The 20313-nt window shown below is 40.8% G+C and overlaps 1 protein-coding gene across 2 annotated transcripts in view; it reads left to right on the top strand.

Moving 5' to 3' along the window:
- The first annotated feature begins 853 nt into the window (after positions 1 to 853).
- Positions 854 to 20313, top strand: part of DENND2C (DENN domain containing 2C) — a 48974-nt gene continuing 29514 nt past the window's right edge. For both annotated transcript variants that reach the window (XM_040423925.1, XM_040423924.1), the window contains exon 1: positions 854 to 1072. The gene's annotated coding sequence lies outside the window, so the exon portion shown is untranslated. The remainder of the gene's footprint in view (positions 1073 to 20313) is intronic.

Genomic DNA, 20313 nt, shown 5'->3' with positions numbered 1-20313 from the left:
GATGTTGGTGGAGAGAAGGACTGGGTACTTTTTTACACTTAGGTTACATGCACACGACCGTATGTGTTTTGCGGTCCGCAAATTGCGGATCCGCAAAAAAAAAATGGATGACGTTCCGTATAGCATCCGTTTTTTTTGCGGATCTGTTTTTTTTGCGGATCCATTGTAATAATGCCTATCGCTGTCCGCAAACTAGAAAAAAATAGGACATGCACTATTTTTTTTGCGGAGCAACAGAACGGACATACTGATGCGGACAGCACGCAGTGTGCTGTCTGCGTTTTTTGCGGACCCATTGAAATGAATGGGTCCGCATCTTATCCACAAAAAAAACGGATCGGACACGGAAACAAAATACGGTCGTGTGCATGAGGCCTCAATATTTTTAACCTATCCGAATATGTATGTGTATGGAATAGCTGTCAGCTTTTAGTCTGTGGAGGTTGCTGTTGGCTGCAGGTGAGGAAATGTAACCAGTCAAATGAATGGTCGTCCAGGTCATACATAGATAGATGGTCTAGCTCTGCAGGAGCTAAAGCTTTTTTTAAAACCTCCGCTCTCTGGCTCCTAGAGGGGTTCTTAAGTGGGATATGCTATGTCTAATGATCCAATAGGGCTTATGGAGCCATGGGCTTGCTATAGTGAGACTCATGGTTCTTCTCAAAGGATCATTACAAAAGTTTCTCATGAATGGTGAATTCTGACCCATTTTCTATTAATAAGAAAAGCGATAAAAACAAGGGAAGCACGTGAATTGTGACCTCACTTTAGAGCTGAGTTCCACGTGGGGGGAGGAATAGATGACAACACTTGGAGTGTTACAAACTTCCTCCCCACATCCACACTGCTATGTCAGGAGTCTCCACCCAACATTTCTCTAACATGTCCCTGCACATCTACACTCCTGACTAATGAGCCATCAACAGGGATTGTACTCAGTGCTCTGCTCTGGCGTGTCATACCTAGGACATTCACGCTGGCTGCATCACAGTATTGAGACATTGCAGACTGGATTATTATATCCTCCAGTAATGTGGATTTTATACTGAAGCGTCTTCTGAATGCTGCACTGGTAAGTAATGCTCCGCTGCCTATGTGGGGTGGAATGTGCCCAGCTGGGTCTGTTCACACAGATGGTCTCCTATGTGGAGACAATGCCGCCTTCATCAGTAAAAATGCTGACTGTACCTTCATATTGTATAATTTGGGGGGGGGGGGGATCTGTGGTTTCCCATTTATACGGTTTATTTGGGAACTGCACAAACGTTACTCTGATGTATGCTCCGAGCAGTCCTATAAGATATGTGTGGGGAATCTGAAGTTCAGTATAGCCCTGAGGGTTATCGGATTGCTCCGAAAGCAAAACAGGTTTTTCGATAGAAATTCTAGGGATTTGTTATATACGGTATATAATATTGAGCAACTTAAAACCACTTTTCACGTGGTCAGTATTTGTAAGCCAAAACCAATAATTGTAATGATTGCTCAGACAGAAATATTCAAAATATTTGCTATATAAAGCGAAGCTTCAGACAATATGCACATACTTGGTCACCTTTTTGCAGATAATTATAGAAGCATGCTCAGGGCCAGCGATTAAAGATCCTCTCCAGGTTTGACCACTTTCGAATGGTCAGTATTCTTTATCTTCATCAGTCGTTGCAAGCCAAATCTTTCAATTATACTTTTTCTCTCCAGGTTCCACTCCTGGTTTCGTCTCACAAATACTAATTCAAAATCCTTGACCGTGTGAAAGTGGTCTAAGTTTGATTAGTAGTAGCTCCCTCACTTTTGTATTACAGCATTTGGTGTGCTTTTGCTGAATACATTGGTGCTATAAAAATAACAGTTTTTTTTTTTGACAAGTAGAAGGCTAGCATGCACGTTATGGTTCTCCACTTTTTGAGAAACTACAACTCCCAGCTGCTGTAATGTTTAAGTAGGTGCTAGAGATTAAAGGGTTTCTACCACCTCATTTGGACCTAATTAGCTGTCAGACACTAGCGATCTGCTAGTGTCTGCTCTACCTAACCATGCTATTCTAAGACCTTTGTGTGCAGCCGTTACACTAAAAAACCAACTTTTATTGCTATGCAAATGAGCCTCTAGGTGCTATGGGGGCGTCTTTTCAGCACCTAGAGGCTCCGTCTACTCACCCTGTATTCCGCCCCGCTCGTCCGTCAAGCCCACCCATCTCCTCTAGATTGCCAGCCTGCATCTCATCCATCCGCCGAATTCTCATGCCTGCGCCGTGTGAGTCTGTTTTTTCGGCGCAGGCGCAGTGACTGTCTGACCAGACGGGCGTCATCTGTTCCTCGGAGCACTCTGACGTAATCGGCGCAGGCGCAGTGGAGATGCCGGCGCAGGGAGCAGTCAGACAGTCACTGCGCCTGCGCCGAATACAGACGCACACGGCGCAGGCGCGAGAATTCGGCCGATGGATGAGATGGAGGCTGGCAATCTAAAGGAGATGGGCGGGCTTGACGGACGAGCGGGGCGGAATACAGGGTGAGTAGACGGAGCCTCTAGGTGCTGAAAAGACGCCCCCATAGCACCTAGAGGCTCATTTGCATAGCAATAAAAGTATTTTTTTTAGTGTAACGGCTGCACACAAAGGTCTTAGAATAGCATGGTTAGGTAGAGCAGACACTAGCAGATCGCTAGTGTCTGACAGCTAATTAGGTCCAAATGAGGTGGTAGAAACCCTTTAAGCACAAACATTAATTGCTGGTGTGGGGGGTTATATTGCCGGCAATGGATATGTATTTTTTTTTTATCATGGGGAACATTACTCAGAGCAAGTAATACGCATACTTTTTTGATATAGTGGCTCAGTTTAGTAGACATGCAAATAGTTTCAACTAATTTATAACTTGGTTCATTGGTAATCCTTATCTGGGGGGATTGGCAGCAAAAATATTTGGATGGTTATGTATCAGGGATAATGATAATATATCGGCTACAAAGGAGAACGTGACTATTCTACTTTGAATTACTTGTTATAACTAGTGATGAGCGAACTTGTGCTTCAAGATCGGCGTACACGGTTCTGGTTATCTAAGAATTCCGTTATGGATTCCGCTGCCACAGACCATAACCTATGGTCCGTGATAGTGGAATCCATAACGGAATTTTTAGATAACCCAAACCTTGTACGCCGAACTTGAAACACAAGTTCGTTCATCACTAGTTATAAGGGTTACTGTATTATGGAGTCCCTACTCTACCTGTATGGTGGCAAATGGACTCCCTACTGTCCTGTAATACGGAGCTATATCCACTCAGTGTGCCTCAGTAAGATGATTCTTCCCTCTAAGCCGTGCTTATTAGTTATTAGAAATGATTCTTTGCACACAAGTGGGGCATCCAGTATGAGATTATATTAAAAATATATTGCTGCAGCAAAGTCAAAGCTGACAACGTGCTATTCAATCCACAGGCATCAGGTCATCATTTATTTGGTCTTTCAGCCTTCGGGCCAGTGTACTGGTTTGAAAAGTGAAAGGAATGGCTGTTCATGTTACATAGTGATGAAGCCATTTACAGAAGTGAGTCACCTGGTAGTAAACGGATAAAAATAATACATGATTCTGCTAAATCTAAAGTAGAACGTTTTTTTTATTCCCCCGGAAGGACAATTCACTTCTAAGGATAGCCGCACATCTGCAGCGGGCTGTTCTGGCAGAGTATGCTGGGAATTGGCTGGAAAAAAAACACTCCATACAGTGATTTTTGTCCGGACGTTTCTTGGCATATTTGCCATGTAGTGGCCGGATCTCTGCCAGACTCCATTATAGTCAGTGGGGTCCAGTGGGCAGGTGGCAGTATCCGGCTATGCTGCCGATGTGAAACTAGCCTAATTCGATACTTGGACTCCATTCACACGTCCGCAAATGGGTCCGCATTCGTTCCACAATTTTGCGGCACGGGTGCGGACCCATTCATTTTCTATGGGGACGGAATGGATGCGGACAGCACACAGTGTGCTGTCTGCATCCGCATTTGCGGAGCGCGTCCCCGATCTTCGGGTCCGCAGCGCCGCAAAAGATAGAACATGTCCTATTCTTGTCCGCAGCTGCAGACAAGAATAGGCATTTTTACAGGGGTGCCGGGCGGGTGTGTTGCGGGTCCGCAATTTGCGTGTCCGCAACACACCACGGACATGTGAATGGAGCCTTATGATCATCTGATGGAGGGATTACTAATCTCTATAGCAGGCATGCTCAACCTGCGGCCCTCCAGCTGTTGTAAAACTACAACTCCCACAATGCCCTGCTGTAGGCTGATAGCTGTAGGCTGTTCGGGCACGCTGGGAGTTGTAGTTTTGCAACAGCTGGAGGGCCGCAGGTTGAGCATGCCTGCTCTATAGTATCATAGCTGGATGGTTCTGTTCACATCATGTTAAGAGCCTATGTTACAGGCATATACTCGCCACATATATATCGGATGGAAGGAGGTGATTAGGGATGAGCAAATCGACTTCGGATGAAACATCTAAAGTCGATAAGCATAAAACTTCATTCTAATACTGTACAGAGCAAGATCTCCATACAATATTAGAATGTATTGGCTCCGATTAGCCAAAGTTATTGCTTCGAACTCGGTACCACTTGGAACCAAACCCGAGTTCGGGAAATAATTTTTTACAGTACAAATTAATTTATGAAGTTATTGCGCAAAGTCTCGCGAGACTTCGCTAAGCAATAACTTCGGCTGATCGGAGCCAATACATTCTAATACTGTATGGAGCTTCTGCTCCGTACAGTATTAGAACAAAGTTTTATGCGAATCCACCTTGGATGTTTCATCCGAAGTCGATTCGCTCATCCCTAGTGGTGATATATCACACTACGTAGTCATATAGTGGGATAGGTTTTTCATTAGACCCCCATTCTAACAAAAAAAAAAAGTACCTCTGTATGGAATAATGTAGTCTACTATGTTATTCCATACCCCCAGAAAAGGTATACTGAAGTATACCGGTCCAACGCAGTGGGTGAAAAAAAGCCACATAGATATATTTGGCGTAGGCTCTTAACATGATGTGAACAGAGCCTATATCCTACATGGTCTTCATGGTCTTCATTGGGAGACTTATAGCTATATAGATATTCTACGTGGACTGGAAGGAATGGTTAGCAGAATGAATATCGATTCCTCCCACTATATATAGTTATCCATCTGGAAAGTTCTTCATTACAGATAGCATCATTCACAAAACTATATTAACTTAGAAAATCACCAGTAAATTACCTTACCTGTCATGTTAAACTGTATTGATAAGATGGAGGACCCGACTATCACTACAGGTCCTGCCAAGAATCTGGATAGTTTTGTAGATACAGGGACATAGGTATTTATTCTGTAATACAAAGTCACAGATCTGTTCTACCCTTGTCACAACTAGAGATGAGCGAAGTTATGAAAAATTTGATTTAGCTGCTTCTTCAATTTTCACAGAGAAATTCGATTTGTGACAAATTCCTTCGTACGTATTGGGCGCAATGATGGAGAACGGCTATCATGCCGTCTCCCATCATTGAACCCCTCAGATGCCACGTTCATCGCCAATCACTGCATCTGAGGCTACAATTTGGGTCTTTTAGGGGTTCACTAATCACAAGGACACAAAACCATGTGGTATGACCGTCCATCTGCAAACGTTTGCCTGTTAGATGAATTAGTGCAGAATGTACAGTAGCAGACCATGGTTCTTCATCGCTGAAAGTAGGCCAATTGCAGAAAAGCATGGGAAAAATGAGCAGGGTGACACATTATGAGCTTCAACTGTCAGATTATGCTCTTTAGTGTTCAGGGTGGTGACACCCGGGTGTTTATCTTGCAGACGCTTCCAGTCAGACCATTGCTGACAGAAGTAAAGAGGAACTGCTCCTAGGGCCTTGGTTCTTAAGCTTTGGCTGCATTATGATTATATCAGTCTAATGACCTGTTAATGGTTGTGGCCTGCATGTCTGTAAATTCCAGTATTCTGCATTATAGTCAGTGCTAAAAAAAATGATATAGTGGCTTGTGCACACAGGTAGCCATTCATCCGCTTGTGAGGTTTCTTGCTCATCACTATGTTCCTTGGACACTGATATATTGCTGGCAAGTCACACAGCTCCTGTGAAATAGACTAGTGTTGGTTTAAGACAGAGAAATGTGACTATTGGGGACTGGGACTGATGAAAATCTCTATACGGTGCAGCAGACTAGATTGGCACTATATAATGAACAGGGAAAATCATGCTGCAGCCTCGACGGTCACCAGTTATAAAGTAGAGGTGCTAGACTTTCAGGTATTTGACTCCAAATAGGATTCCTCAGCTTGCAGTTTGTCACTAGTGTTGGTTTAAGATGGAGAAATGTGACTGTTAGGGACTAGAATTGATGAAAATCTTTATAAGGTGCACAAGAGTATATTGTCAGTACGTATTGAACAGGAACTATTATCATGCTGCAGCCTCGAGGTCACCAGTTATAAAGTAGAGGTGCTGGCCTTGATGTTTTTTAAGTGATTTGGCTCCAGCTTAATATACATGAATGGTCACACTATATAGGAGGGTCCCTTCATTGAATACAGTATTTGAGCAGTTGGCAGTGCCAAAGATATTTCTGAAAGAAATGATGACTGCGTTTGGCTTTTGTCCACTTACTTCTTTATTATATGCAAATCAGTCAGCAGGCAATAAATACAGTAATTATCCCATTATTGTTTTGCTAATTTCCTTAAGTTGTGCATAGTAGACACTGAGAATCCATCCTCCCTTCATGGTTTGCTTCAATTGTATGTATGTATGTATGTATGTATGTATGTATGGTTTGTTCTTTCTATATCCTCGGCCTTTTTACACTGGCTGATTGTTGGCAGCACATCTCTACATGTAAACGGGGGGTGTGCTGCACACAGTGGTACTAACAATCATTCGTCCAGCAGTTTGCATTGGTTCATTGGTCCTTTAAATGAGATTGTCGATCAGCACTCATTCGGAGCTGTTTAGGCTAATGTAAAAGGACCTTTAGCCTGTAAACTAAAGGCCCTCATGCCCATTATTGTCAGCCTGCTAGAGTGAGATGACGATTTACAGGGTATCGGGAGTTCCCAACTCTTCCTTGACATAATGGGGGAATTGAGAGAGATAGTTGTATGAGAACAATGCTTGGAAACGTTTGCACAGTGCCGGTTGCAGGGCCAATCTACTCTCATCATATGACTTTTGAGTTGGACTTCTGTCTTTTTCCTTCCTTATACATAATTTCCATTGCAAAACTATGATCACTTGTGATTTCTATTGACTTCTATGATGCATCTGTTGCACAATCATTATGACTGAAGATCATTGAGTTGCAACATACTGTGTTCTACTTTTTATGTGATTTTGATAGAATTTGACAGTCCAAACTGTGTCTGTTTGCAAGGCAGAAGTCCTCTTTATTGTTTTCCATCCATAAATCTGTATAGGTCAGGGGTGCACAACCTGTGGCCCTCTATACCATTTTGTGCAGATTTCAGCCATCCTGTATGTCTTGTGGCTGCTCGTGTATCTTTTATGTATTCTCCCATTAGATGGGAGCATAAAAGTGTAACTAGACACTTATGATATATACTGTATGTTCAATATACCATAAATACAATATGTTAGTTGGTAATACCCTTTAAGTTTTATTTTCAGCACTCTGAATTGGTTTAGTCTGACAATGTGGCCCTCAATCAAAAAAGGTTGTGCAACCCTGGTATAGGTCTTCAAAAGAATCCTATTTATGAGGTATAAATGAGTATGTCTCATATTTAAGAGATCTTGTTTTACCTTCATTATCTAATTAGGATTTATTTCTGAATGTACCAATAGTGTTCTGTTGGCAGAAGATACAATGTTATTCAGATTTTTTCCTTTGCAATTAGCAATAGGAAACTCTAGGATCATACTAGTACTGTATATGCCTATTGGATCAGATCCCATGTTATTGGCATGGGTGGCTACTTTTATTTACAAAGGTGTCCTTTGTATTCAGTGTTCTTTGAGTGTGGCCACTGAATATACCTTGAAACACTGAACGCTCAATGTGTTATTTGAGAACATAAATAGGTTTGAAACTGTTGCCTTTGGCCATGTAAACAGCAACTGTCTGCTTGTAATCTGTGAAAAAACCTTGGAGGTTAATCTTCATTGGGGGATGGAGAACATCAATATGCTGATCACGCTCATTGGTTTCCTGAATACCAATTGTGCACATTTCTATACAAGCTTCTATATAGTAGATATTTTCCTACTGAATAGTAATCAAGAGCTATCTAACAACTTGTTAATGTACATGGTTGAATTACAAGCATGTATGGGTGGTCTAATTTATATAAAGGTATTAGTGTTGAGCGAATCAAAGTCAAACGAATTGACTTTGATCCGAATTTCATAAAAAATTTGATTCGCCGCAAAGCTGAATTTCCTTGCGCTTCGTAGTAATGAATCTATTTTTCCTTAAATGATAGTAAAAAAAAAACATACTCACCTTATCCATTTGCTCGCGAAGAGGCCAACATGGCCACCTTGATTGAAGAATCCTCATGAAGCCTCGCGTGCAGTGATGTGTGACGTCACCACGTCAGCACACTGGCCAGGCGTGGTGATGTCATCAGTGATCATCACATCACTGTGTGAGATTTCGTGGGTTTCTTCAATCAAGATGGCCGCAATGGCCTCACCGCGAGCAAATGGAGAAGGTATGTATTTTTATTTATAACCCTGAAAAGCCACAATCGGCGATGAACGCGGCATCTGCGGAACTCAATGATGGGGAGTGGAGCGATCGCCGTTCCCAGTCATTGCGCCTGCTATAGACAATGGGATTCGTGACAAAGTAATTCATAACAAATTGAATTTCTTAGTAAAATTCTGCGAAGCAGCCAAATCGAATTCTTGATAACTTTGCTCATCTCTGATCACAACCTTCAAGACAAGCAAGAAATGCCTAATTTTCAACTGTTTCACTGATTCAACTGAACTACAGGATTTGTATTATGTATTGCCATGATAAGCTTTCAAATGTTAGAACCATCCTTGAATTCTATGGTTGCACCTTTTAAACCAGTCCAGCTTCCAGCATATACAATACCCATAGTGCCAGAAGTAGTCAGTTTACCTTCTTAGACGTTTCCTCTAGTCATGGAGGGGCACCACCTTAGGTGACATACTTACTTCATCTCATGGATGGTTCACCTTGGGTATTAATAAATAGCACTGATACATTAATTCACAATACTTGCTGTTAGTTTGCAGAACATATATGCTGTTTTATGGCAGTCTGTATTTGCAGAGAAATACAGACTACCATAAATTGCTATGATCTTCATAAGAGCGATACACACAGCCATAAATTGGACACTTCCAGGATATTAGCAAATTCCTGTATATGTGATTCACGGCTACACAAGTGTGGGTTCACCAAAGGTAAAAGGATAATCATTTTGCCTTTCAACATCTTCCTTTTCATTTGACTATTATGTGTTATTAGACACATAAAGTTTCTTTAATCCTTACTAAACGCATGCATGGTGTGTTTATTATAGTAGGTGTGTGTTCACTATTTATCTCTGTATAAGGATTTATAAGATGAGCAGCCGGGTAAAGGCTGCAGGCACTTTGAGGGATTTTGGTGTGACGTAGAGAACAAAGTCCCATTAGACAATGGTCTATGTCATAGATGTCTTTTGTTGCGTAAAATAAACTAAAAGCCATAAATGCTTACATCTCTAGCGTTAATAATAAGATTCATTAGATGTCAACCAGATAGCCTAAATGTCAGCAGCCTGGACCAAAGCTGGAGATTCTTCCTGTTATGATCACACAACAAATACAAATTGTAGAAATCGTGCAATTAACCCCATAAGGAGTCATTGCAATCCACTGTACACCACTGGAAGCAAGGATACTCCAGGAGCCAGAAGGCTCGTCTGATGTGCCCAGCGCTTATTTGTCAAACAGATAGGTCTGCGAATAGATGAGTGTATTTTACAACCTAAGTAACTATATAAATGGGATTAAATTTCTAAATATTCCAAAGGGGATGCTTTTCTCCATGGGTTGTATCTGTTATTGAAGCCACCTCACACTGAAGTGAATGGGACTGAGCTGCAATATCAGATACAGACCATGGACAATAGTAGCACTTTTTCTCAAAGAAGGCAGCCATCTTTTTCTAAATTGCTTCTTTATAAGAATATACCCTAAATGGCCATACAGTCCATGCTGTGCCACAATTATAAGACGCTGTTAAGAAGATCCTGACTTCCCATTCAAGGACTATGTAAACAGAGCATTGTCACAGCCACCCCATCCTTGGTAAGAAAAATGGTGACCACTTTCTTAGCTGCCCACTGCTACATCCTCTTCTGCCCAGGCACTGAATAATACCAGAACCTCTTCAGTGCCTGTGCAGAAGAGGATGCCGATGTGGAATGCAGTCACAGTAGTGCCGCCATATTGCTTTCCATGGACAGGTAGCGCTGTTTACATTGCCCATGGATAGGCAGCCAAGGGCCTTCTTAACAGAAGTTAAGGTGAGCTAAAGGCATTCTGTGAGGTTAATGTGGCACAGCATCGACTGTATAGACGTTTAGCGTATATTCTGTCCGACTCTTTAATTCTTTTTAATAAAATATAAAAGCCTTTTTAATGGAGTGTGGTTTAAAGTACTAATGCTACTTGTTTCTTTCTTGTTGGCTGCATGTTTGGGAGACACAGTCTCTAGGAGCCAACAATGGAATTAAACTTGCTTTCTCTGATCCAATCTCCATGACACATTTGAGGGTGGTTTCTATTTATCTACAGCATGAGTAAATTATAGGTTGTAGATCTCCACTGTATTGAATGGCGATGTGAAAACCTTGAGGCAGATAACCAACTGCAATAAAATTTATATTTAACAGTATAAAATAATATTATATAAATGGAAAAGTGTACATAAAACTTGTGTGTTTGCATACAAATTCTAAAGCTGGCCATCCTGTACAAATAACTTAAAGGTCACCAATTTCAGAAGGAATCGGCCAAAGAACTAATGTGTATGGGGGCTTCGTGACTGTCCCCCTACAGCACATGTCTATGCCCACACTCATCTAAACTGGTTGAAAAAAAAATAGGTGACAAGGTGATCATTTTATTAAAATCTGTCACCTATTGGCTTTAATGGAACTGTCCGAATTAGATGTCTTAAATAGGTATACTGTCTGGTAGGGCTGATCCTGCTGATTAAAATGATACCTGTCTTGTAAATATCAGTTCTGGCATTCTTGAGAAAAGAATACTTTTATCTGAGGGCTTCAGTGCACTGAGGGATGTGGCTAGCACTGGAAAGCTGAAGAGCAATGAGGAGCTAGGCCCCACCCCCAGTGCACTGAAGCCTTCAGATGCATAAAGAATAAAAGTCACGTTTCTCAGGAATGCTGCAACAGATTTTCACAAGAAATGTATAATTTTAATCAGCAGGATCAGCCCTACAAGGCGGTATGACTGGTTTAGTATGGTTGATCCTGATGACAGATGCTCTTTTTAATATGACTGTATATATTACATAAAAGTCATCATCCTATATCTGTGAAGGTCTTTCCCCCAAAAAGAACTGTAGGAGAAAGGGGGAGTTCAACATGCCCAACTCGTTGTTTCTTCACTACATAAGCCACTAGTAGAGGTCGCTGAAAAAGTTTATTATTGACTCTACACTGAAATTAAAAGGATCGTCCCATTAAGACAACTTATCCCCTTTAATGGTACAGTGGTAATGCATGCACGGGCTTCTGTTCTTGTGATCGGCGGGGTTCTGACTGCTGGGATAGGGTATAAGTTGTCTTAATGAGACAACCTCTTTAATTGACACTCAGCCAAGTATGCCTGTTTATAATGGAGTCCAATGAAGCTGTCAGCTGAATGCTCCTTTAGTGCATACTATGCATACTTTTTACAGAGCTATAAAATCTTTAGATTCACACACAAGACAAAAAAATTTTTGACTTCATAATGTACTGATTGCATGTTTTCACACTAGTTTTTGTACACGTAGCAATTTTGATGGGTCGGGCCTATAATTATGAGTGGGTGTGAAACTTCTACTACAATGGATTCTTCCACAGTGACCAGACCTGATATACTAGGGAATGATAACTGAGTCATTTAAGTCAATAGTCACGTTTTCTAGCATATAATATTGTGATCAACTGTATGGAGACTAAGGCTGCTTTCACACAGTCAGTGTTTGATCAGTGATTACCATCAGTCATTGTGAGCCAAAACCAGGTCCAGGTAAAAAACACAGAACAGGTGAGGATCTTTCCATTATACCTTACCTCTGTGTAGGCTTCACTCTTGGTTTTGGCTCACAATCACTGGTGGAGAACACTGATCAAACACTGACCAAACATTGGCTGTGTGAAAGTGGAGAAGTTGATCATACTAACCAATGAAATAGTACATGCAGATTGCACTATATTTTCATGAGACCCATTGTAGAATTGTTTAAACACAATCTGCAAATTGAAAGCTTTTAGATAAGAAACTCTAAAATTAAAAATAGGAAATGTTGGTGGGAAGTGAGAGAAGAGGGTTCTTTTCTCGTGTACTTTAGGGTCTGGCCCTTACAGTAAAAGACATCAGCTATTTTTAGGAATAAATGAAATAGAATACATGGATCTATAATTTTAGTTTATGCCATTATAGATCGTTATTCCGTAATCTATAGAAACGGCAAAAATGATATGGTCTTTTCTCATAAGTTAAACTATTCATGGTGACAACCTCGAATGGTTGCTATTACAGTGTCCATTGAAGTTATTATCCAGGTTTTATTCAGACACAGAATAACATACAAATCTGCATTGTTGTGCAGAGTTACGGTCATCCAACTCCTTGTTTTCTCAGATTTTTTTTGTGGCTAACACACTGACCTATTTATTGCTATGGGAACTGGCACACATCCATATTTTTTGGAGATCCGTGTGGCCGTTCTGCAAATTATAGAACATGTCCTATGCCTCCATTGTGGATGAGAAGTCAGTTCTGATGATGGGAAACTAAAACATTCGGAGTGCAAATTGATGGCATGTGTATTTTGTGGATCCATGGTTTGTGGACCAAAATATGGAAACAGTCTCTTGTAATCCTTTCTTCCCATTAACAAAGGTCACTGCAGGTTTAGAGTAGTGCTGGGCACAAATATTCGAATCGTGAATTTTAATCGTGAATATAGCCACTTCGAGAATTTGCAAAGATTTATAATATAGTGCTATAGATTTTTTTTAAATCTGAACCCATGATCTCTCCCTGCTTCTTGCTTGTGGGCCAATGAGAAGGCTGCAATATCCCTATCAACCAATAGGAAAGTTGCCTACCCCTTACTATATATGAACCTCCCCAGCAGCCATTTTCTGTAGTTTTATGAAGTTCTGAGAGAGACAGCAGTGTCATTGCTGTGCTCTGTGCTTTACTGTTTAATTACATTAGATAGTTAGTTAGTTAGTGTGTGTGTGTGTGTGTGTGTGTGTGTGTGTGTGTGTGTGTATATATATATATATATATGTGTATATGTATATATATATATATATATATATATATATATATATATATATACTATTACAGATAGTTAGTAGGAGATAGTCGGTGTAGGTTAGATCGTGATGTAGCGTAGCTGGTTCTAGTGCAGGGTGTTAGGTAGTGTGATAGGTTCTGCTGTCCATATATACATGCTGCAGACATAGTGCTGTGATGTCACAAGTTCACAACAATACTTAGTGCACCAATCAGTAATATGTAGTCAACATAAATATAGAAACCACGGCACTCGATAAGTCGTTTTTCAAAATTCAATTCATTTATTTGTTGTCCATCCCAAAAGGATCTTGTTTGTATATTGCAATTGGCCAATTGCAATATACAAACAAGATCCTTTTGGGATGGACAACAAATAAATTAATTGAATTTTGAAAAACGACTTATCGAGTGTCGTGGTTTCTATATTTATGTTGATTGACCTCTTCCACTGAGCACCGCACATCATACCCAGGAGTGCCATCCACTTATAATTAACAGTAATATGTAGTCAGACCTGCTAAAATGTGAAGTTGCACGTATTGTGTAAAAATATGCGCATTATTAATTGCCGATTTGTAATGTTCTGCCGTTCCAACCATTTTCCCCAGTCTCAGGAGACTTCTAGCAGCTTGAAAAATGTAGCAAAAGTGACCCACGCCTATATTGCGAGCGCATATTACATTGCCGACTTTCGCAATCAAGAAAATAATCGCAAATTCTCAAATGCGCAAATATATGATGAATATTTGCCCAAATATTCGTGAAATATCGTGAATTTGAATATTGCCCATGCCGCTCATCACTAGTTTAGAGCCACAATTTTCAAGCAAGTTGGAAGGGCTCCAGGAGGTGGTGGACAAGTGAGACCCCCCCCTCTCTCATTGCCAAAAGCTGCAGAAAAGCCAGCATCTGGCTTTGTATCCCGTCTTCGATAAACACATCTGCCTGCTAACTTTTGTCTCGTTCTGACAAGCCCAGGATCCAGATAGTACTTTTGCTATTTAGGTTGCCCAGGTATTCAACTTTTTGATGCTGTAGGTCAGTTGATGCAATGTTGCATGGCACAGATGATGTACACTCTTCCATTTGTGATTAATGAGGTCTGGTTTACCCATTTACCCATTTGTGGAGAGAATGCATGTTCTGACGGTCTAGCTCACTGTCTATCTTCACTTCTTCAAATTTCTTGGTCACACTAACTAGCTTTGGTATTTAAAGTGATCCTAGTGACTTGCTTTTTCTGTTTTCAGCTGCTGATCCAATTCCTAGGCAGCTCTTTTGTAATCCAAGATGGCCACACGGCTTCTTAGACTACCTGATCCACACTGTATCAGTAGTCAGACACTTCCTGCTGGGCCAGCCCTACTCTTGGATTGCTCTTTTGAGCAGTACTGGCCAATCCAAGGCAGCAGTATTCAGAATTGGCAGATCTGGAGCTAAAATGATGAAAAGGTAAATGTTCTGTTCATTCCTGAGGTAATGAGTTTTTACTCAAGGGTCACTTTAACAAACTCAAAATATTTCTTCAGTAAGACTATTGTGTGACTCCACTGTTGTGGTTTCTTATGTACAGTATAATCCTATTTCCTTCAAGTGAAATTTGATGGAGCTATGTAGCATATATAGCTCAAAGAATTTACAAGCCTGAAAGGCCATGTGCTGTTTTAGCACAGATACTCTAATGTACTGAGTGTTATAAATTGTGTTTCAAGCTTATGGTGTCTTTGCAGGATGGTGACACCACCTAATTATTTACTGGCTACTTCTTTTCATCAGCTTCAAAGCATATACCCAATGTCCTTGAGGCTGACACTTAATTGTTTTACGTAAGTCATTGCAGTCTCCTGAAACAAAAGGGGCTTAGTGGGGTGCTGAAAGGCGACATGACAACTGTAAGATCCAAGGAAGTGAAGTATGTCGTCACAAGCAAGGGTTGCATGATAAGTTTATAACACATTATCACTTTTTTATTGCTTGTGAAAGCATGGTCTGCTAAACAACCATTATGTGTTTTTGGGGTTAGGCAACTGATTTGCTTAACATAACATGTTGATTCTTGGCTGTTTTAAATGGGTTTTACATGATTACGAAACATGACTTAATTCTTCCAGAAACAATGTGGTGTTGCAAATTAAGAGCTGTTTGCAGAAGAAAGCAGCAATTTTTCTCTATTCCTGTACAAGTCTACATTTGACAATAGACATGCTTAAGGATCATTGCGGGTGATCTTGCTAAAATGAAATAGACTTGTGCCATAAGACAACACTACTTGAACTAACTAACTAACTAACTAACTGAACTAAGGGGCAAAATAATAGCTAGTGGATATGCCATAAATGTCTAAAATGGGAATAGCCCTTTAAGAGAAAGCTGTTGCCAGAGGTGTCTGAATTCCTGTGGTGTCTCAAGCTGCCACTACACATTAGAGACATGTTGTCCGATCCTGTCGAATTTGGTGGTACTGATTATCCCCCAATGGCAGATGTTGAAGGACAGAAGGATTTGGATGTTTGATTTCAACATGACCGGCCCTTTTGTTTTCAGGAGATAAATCTCCTCCAGAGGTGTCTGGCAGCAGTTTGCTCCACTCTCCCTATTGAGTACACATACACTTTCAGCAGAGTCAAGCAAGTATCTGTATGGGGATCAGGGGAAGTGGCTGTGGGCCAACCGCTATCTAATTAGCTTAAATTCCATCTTTCCATTGATATACCATGCACTTTGGTTGAGCATGTATGTTTACGATGCAGAGAAATAGCTGTGGACCCCCAGCAACCTCATGTAAAAGGCAAAAACCAATGATGACAGATCCTGTTACGTCATTTATGATGATAGAACTAATGAAAAACAGTAGAAATTAATAGAATGAAACTGATTATTAATTAATTTTTTTTTTTTTAAACAAAAGAGATTTTTCTCTACTATTTGTAATTTGGTGTAAATGGATGACTAAACTGATACATGAATTGAGTGTTTTTCTTGGCATTCTAGTGCACAGATTGAAAGCTTTGGCAGTTCAGATGGCATTGCTACATGGATATTCATTTCATTGTATTCAGCTTGTAATGGAATGTGTCACCTAACTGTTAAATGTTACGACATGCTTCAGGCTATGGATTCCTAGTCCATAAGCAAAGTATATCTATGCCTTTTATCTTCCACTTTAAGATCCCCACTTACATGAAACAGAGGTATTGTTTTAGAATTATTTAAAATATAACTTGTCTGCCCCTATGGGTGACACATGTGGCATATGCCCATAGAGAGTTCTGGATGTATCCTATGCACAGAGCTGCCTATATAGACAGGCAACCAAAAAAAACTAATAATTCCCACAATGACTAGTCATTCTTAGCATTATTATTCTTATTATTATTTAGTACTAAAGCGCCATTCATTCAATGGCGCTGTTCATATGAAAAAGGGTGCAATAAGCATGCACAAGACATGTTACAAACTGGTACAGAGGGAGAGAGGGCCCTGCCCACGAGGCTTACAAACTACAAGCACTATTCATGAGCACCCTTTTTATTAAAGGGGTTCTGTCAGCAAGATTATGCATATAGACCTGATTACATGTTATTGGAGGTCTCTTATAGCATGTCAGAAATATACTAGTATGTAACCTATGATTGCTGTGGTTTTGCTGAAAAAACTATTTTATATATAAATGCAAATGACCTGTAAAAAGAGCCCAAGGGGCTGTCCTAACATCAGTGGAGCCCAGCCACGTTCATTCCGAGTGAGCCCAGCACTTCCCCTCATCCTCAACTCCCCTCCTAGCTCCTCCGATGTCATTCTGAGGCCACACTGTGACCTTGCGTGATTGTTTAATTGTCACCTAAGCGCCCACATGGTCCCCCATCCCTGTGTTGGCATCAGCCTCATGAAAAGAACTGATCATCCGCCAGCTGAAAAAAAATACCGTTAATCTGTTTATTAAGAGACAGAATCCCTTTAAGATATAAAACCGTATAAACGGCTCAGTTTATTAAGAGATACATGTGAACAATTCTCATTTCTTCTACTTCATGTTGAGTGAGTGTAGATCAGTTTATGGGGAATTCATGCAAAGCTTTCAAAGTAGGAAGTAATTCAGGTAATTAGTAATTTTGTTTTCTACAGAAAAAAAATTATATCAAAACCATCCTTCCCCCCTGAGTCACGTCACCCATAGACAGCTGCTGCCACACCTGCCTATTATACTTTGGATTTAACTGGAGGTTTATATCATGTTTTTACTTGTAGTAGATTTATTACTTTCTGTTGAAATTCTCTTTGAAAGCGACTCATGCAGCGCACATCACAAAACAGGAAGCAGCCTGCTGGCTGTCATCTCACATCAGCAGTCTATTGCATAGATATTGCTTACAACAGTTAAAAGCTATTTTCCAGGAAGTGCTATTTTGATGGAACTGCATTCTGAAATGTTACTGAATTCCCAAAAAATGTTTTTAAATTGGGCTTATCCACTGGCGCCCACTCATACAGGGAAGGCTGTCAATCATCGAGGTCCCATGAAAAATATTCTACATTTTTCAAAACGGCAAATGGAACTGAAAACTTTAGTATTTGCATGGAATTAAAAAACACTGATTTATTTAATAATACCTATCTATATAGCGCCACCTGTTGTTTGTTCTTTTCCTTTTTTCTCTGTCCACCTCACTGAGGTGGAGGCACATGCTCAGTTGCATCCTTCAACTGCCACCAGCTGTATCTATTGTTAAAAGCTGTGACAGTTCCAGGGAGAGAACTGAAGCAGACAGGACACGTCCCCTGAGTAAGTACACACCCCCACGGCTGCAAGCTTCACATAAATCCAGCACAGCAACTGGAGCAATGAATGGGGAGATCCCTGGACCCATGTGGGGTACAGGTCTGGTTTTAGTTTTGTAAGAAAGAGACTGTCATGTTCTATATGATGCCTGATTGGGGACTGGGGTGCCTGTGGCCCACCATATGGATACATTCAAATGTAATAAATGTATAAACAAGTTTTTATATGAACATGGGCTGGTTGAGGTGAAGTACATTGAATATGTGTATGTAGTGCAGTAAGTCTACTGTGTTATGTGCCACTGGTGCAGGGGGTGGGAGACTAGGGGCCTACCAGGGGGATTCACCTGTTCCCATGTGGGCCAGTCCGACCCTGATTACTAGAATTGCTTCCTGTTCACTTAAAGGAGTTTTCCATGATTTTTATACTCATGACCTATATTCTGGATAGGTCATCAGTATCTGATCGTGGAAGTCCGACACCTGCGACCCTGCCAATCAGCTGTTTGAGAAGGCACTGGCACTCCTGTGGCCAAGTGACGACACGTTCATGTGTCACGTGGCCTAGGAGTAGCTCAGCCGCATTCAAGTGAATGGGGACTGGGCGCGATACCAATCGCAGCCGCTGTACAAGGTAGGGTGCTGTGCTTGGTGAGCTTCGAGAAGGCCTTCTCAAAACAGCTGATTGGCGGAGGTCCTGGGTGTCGAACCACCTCAGATCAGAAACTGATGACCTGTCCAGAGGATAGGTTATCAGTACAAAAATCTTGGAAAACCCTTTTAACTGTGCACAGCAGAAGGGAGAAAAAAAATTCCCAGCAACTGCTATACCCTCGACAGAGTAACAACGCTATTTACAGAGTATGAATTATGTACACCAGAGGCGCACAAACTTTTCTGTTCTGAGGGCCACAAAGTTAGATTTTACCACTCCCAAGAGCCAGAATAAAACTTAGAGATACTCCCATCTGAGTCATTATTGATATATAGACAGTATATATATCTTATAGGGAGTAGTCCCTGAAGTGTGTCGACTCACCTATTGGGAAAATGGGGGTCACCTGCTCCCTTGTTTGGGACTCCACTGGAATACTCCTTTAAATGAGCAAGCTAGGTACCTAGTTCAGAGCTTGAATAGATGATATTCAGAGGATTTCAGAGAAGAACATATTCATCAAGGTCTGCACTAGAAATAAAGTACCAGTTTAGGTTGCCTAAAGTGAATCTGTCACCTCTAAAATTACTTTCAAATTTAAGCATACCGCCATGTAGGATAGGTGCCCAGAAACATAACCATAACTTTCTTGTGAGAATCCAATCCTCTAATCTTAAAAAACGCTTCTTTTTGATTTTATGCAAATACGGTTTTCAGTGCGCCATGGCCAACTGGCTTTCCTTGGCTACCAGCTCTGAAATATCAAGGGCTGTGAATCAAACAAAAGGGGGAAGCACTAGGTAGCATTATGACAGAGAAGCCCTACCCAAGGTTCACCGAAAACCTTATTTCCATAAAATAAAAAGGAAGATACAAAGGTATGATTATGCTTTGGGGCACCTAACCTACATGACGGTATGATTCACATTACTAATTCTTCTTAGGTGCCAAACCCCTGCAAATGAATAATGAATAACCTGTGGATCTCTTTACTATTTGCAGCAAAAATCTGTGACAACACAGTTTCAGGTCTGGTATTCATGACTGCAACCCTTTAATCTCTCATTTGGATTGACTAACGCATTCAAATGCAACAGATAAATTCTCTCGCTTTCAGAAGCTTTTCAGGAAAGAAAAGCTGAGCTGACATGTTCAGGCCTTTTTGTTTCATGCTGCCAGGAAAGCAGTTTATGAAACTATTTTAGGGTGTGGGCACAGCGAACATTGTAGGAAGCTGAAAAACATATCTTCTCTTCACATTCAAACCTTTCTTCCTGCCTCTCATATCCCAAGTAGGAACAA

The sequence above is a fragment of the Bufo bufo genome, chromosome 3 (genome assembly GCF_905171765.1).
Source record: "Bufo bufo chromosome 3, aBufBuf1.1, whole genome shotgun sequence".
NCBI classification, from domain to species: domain Eukaryota; kingdom Metazoa; phylum Chordata; class Amphibia; order Anura; family Bufonidae; genus Bufo; species Bufo bufo.
This window is presented reverse-complemented; position numbering and strand designations above follow the sequence as displayed.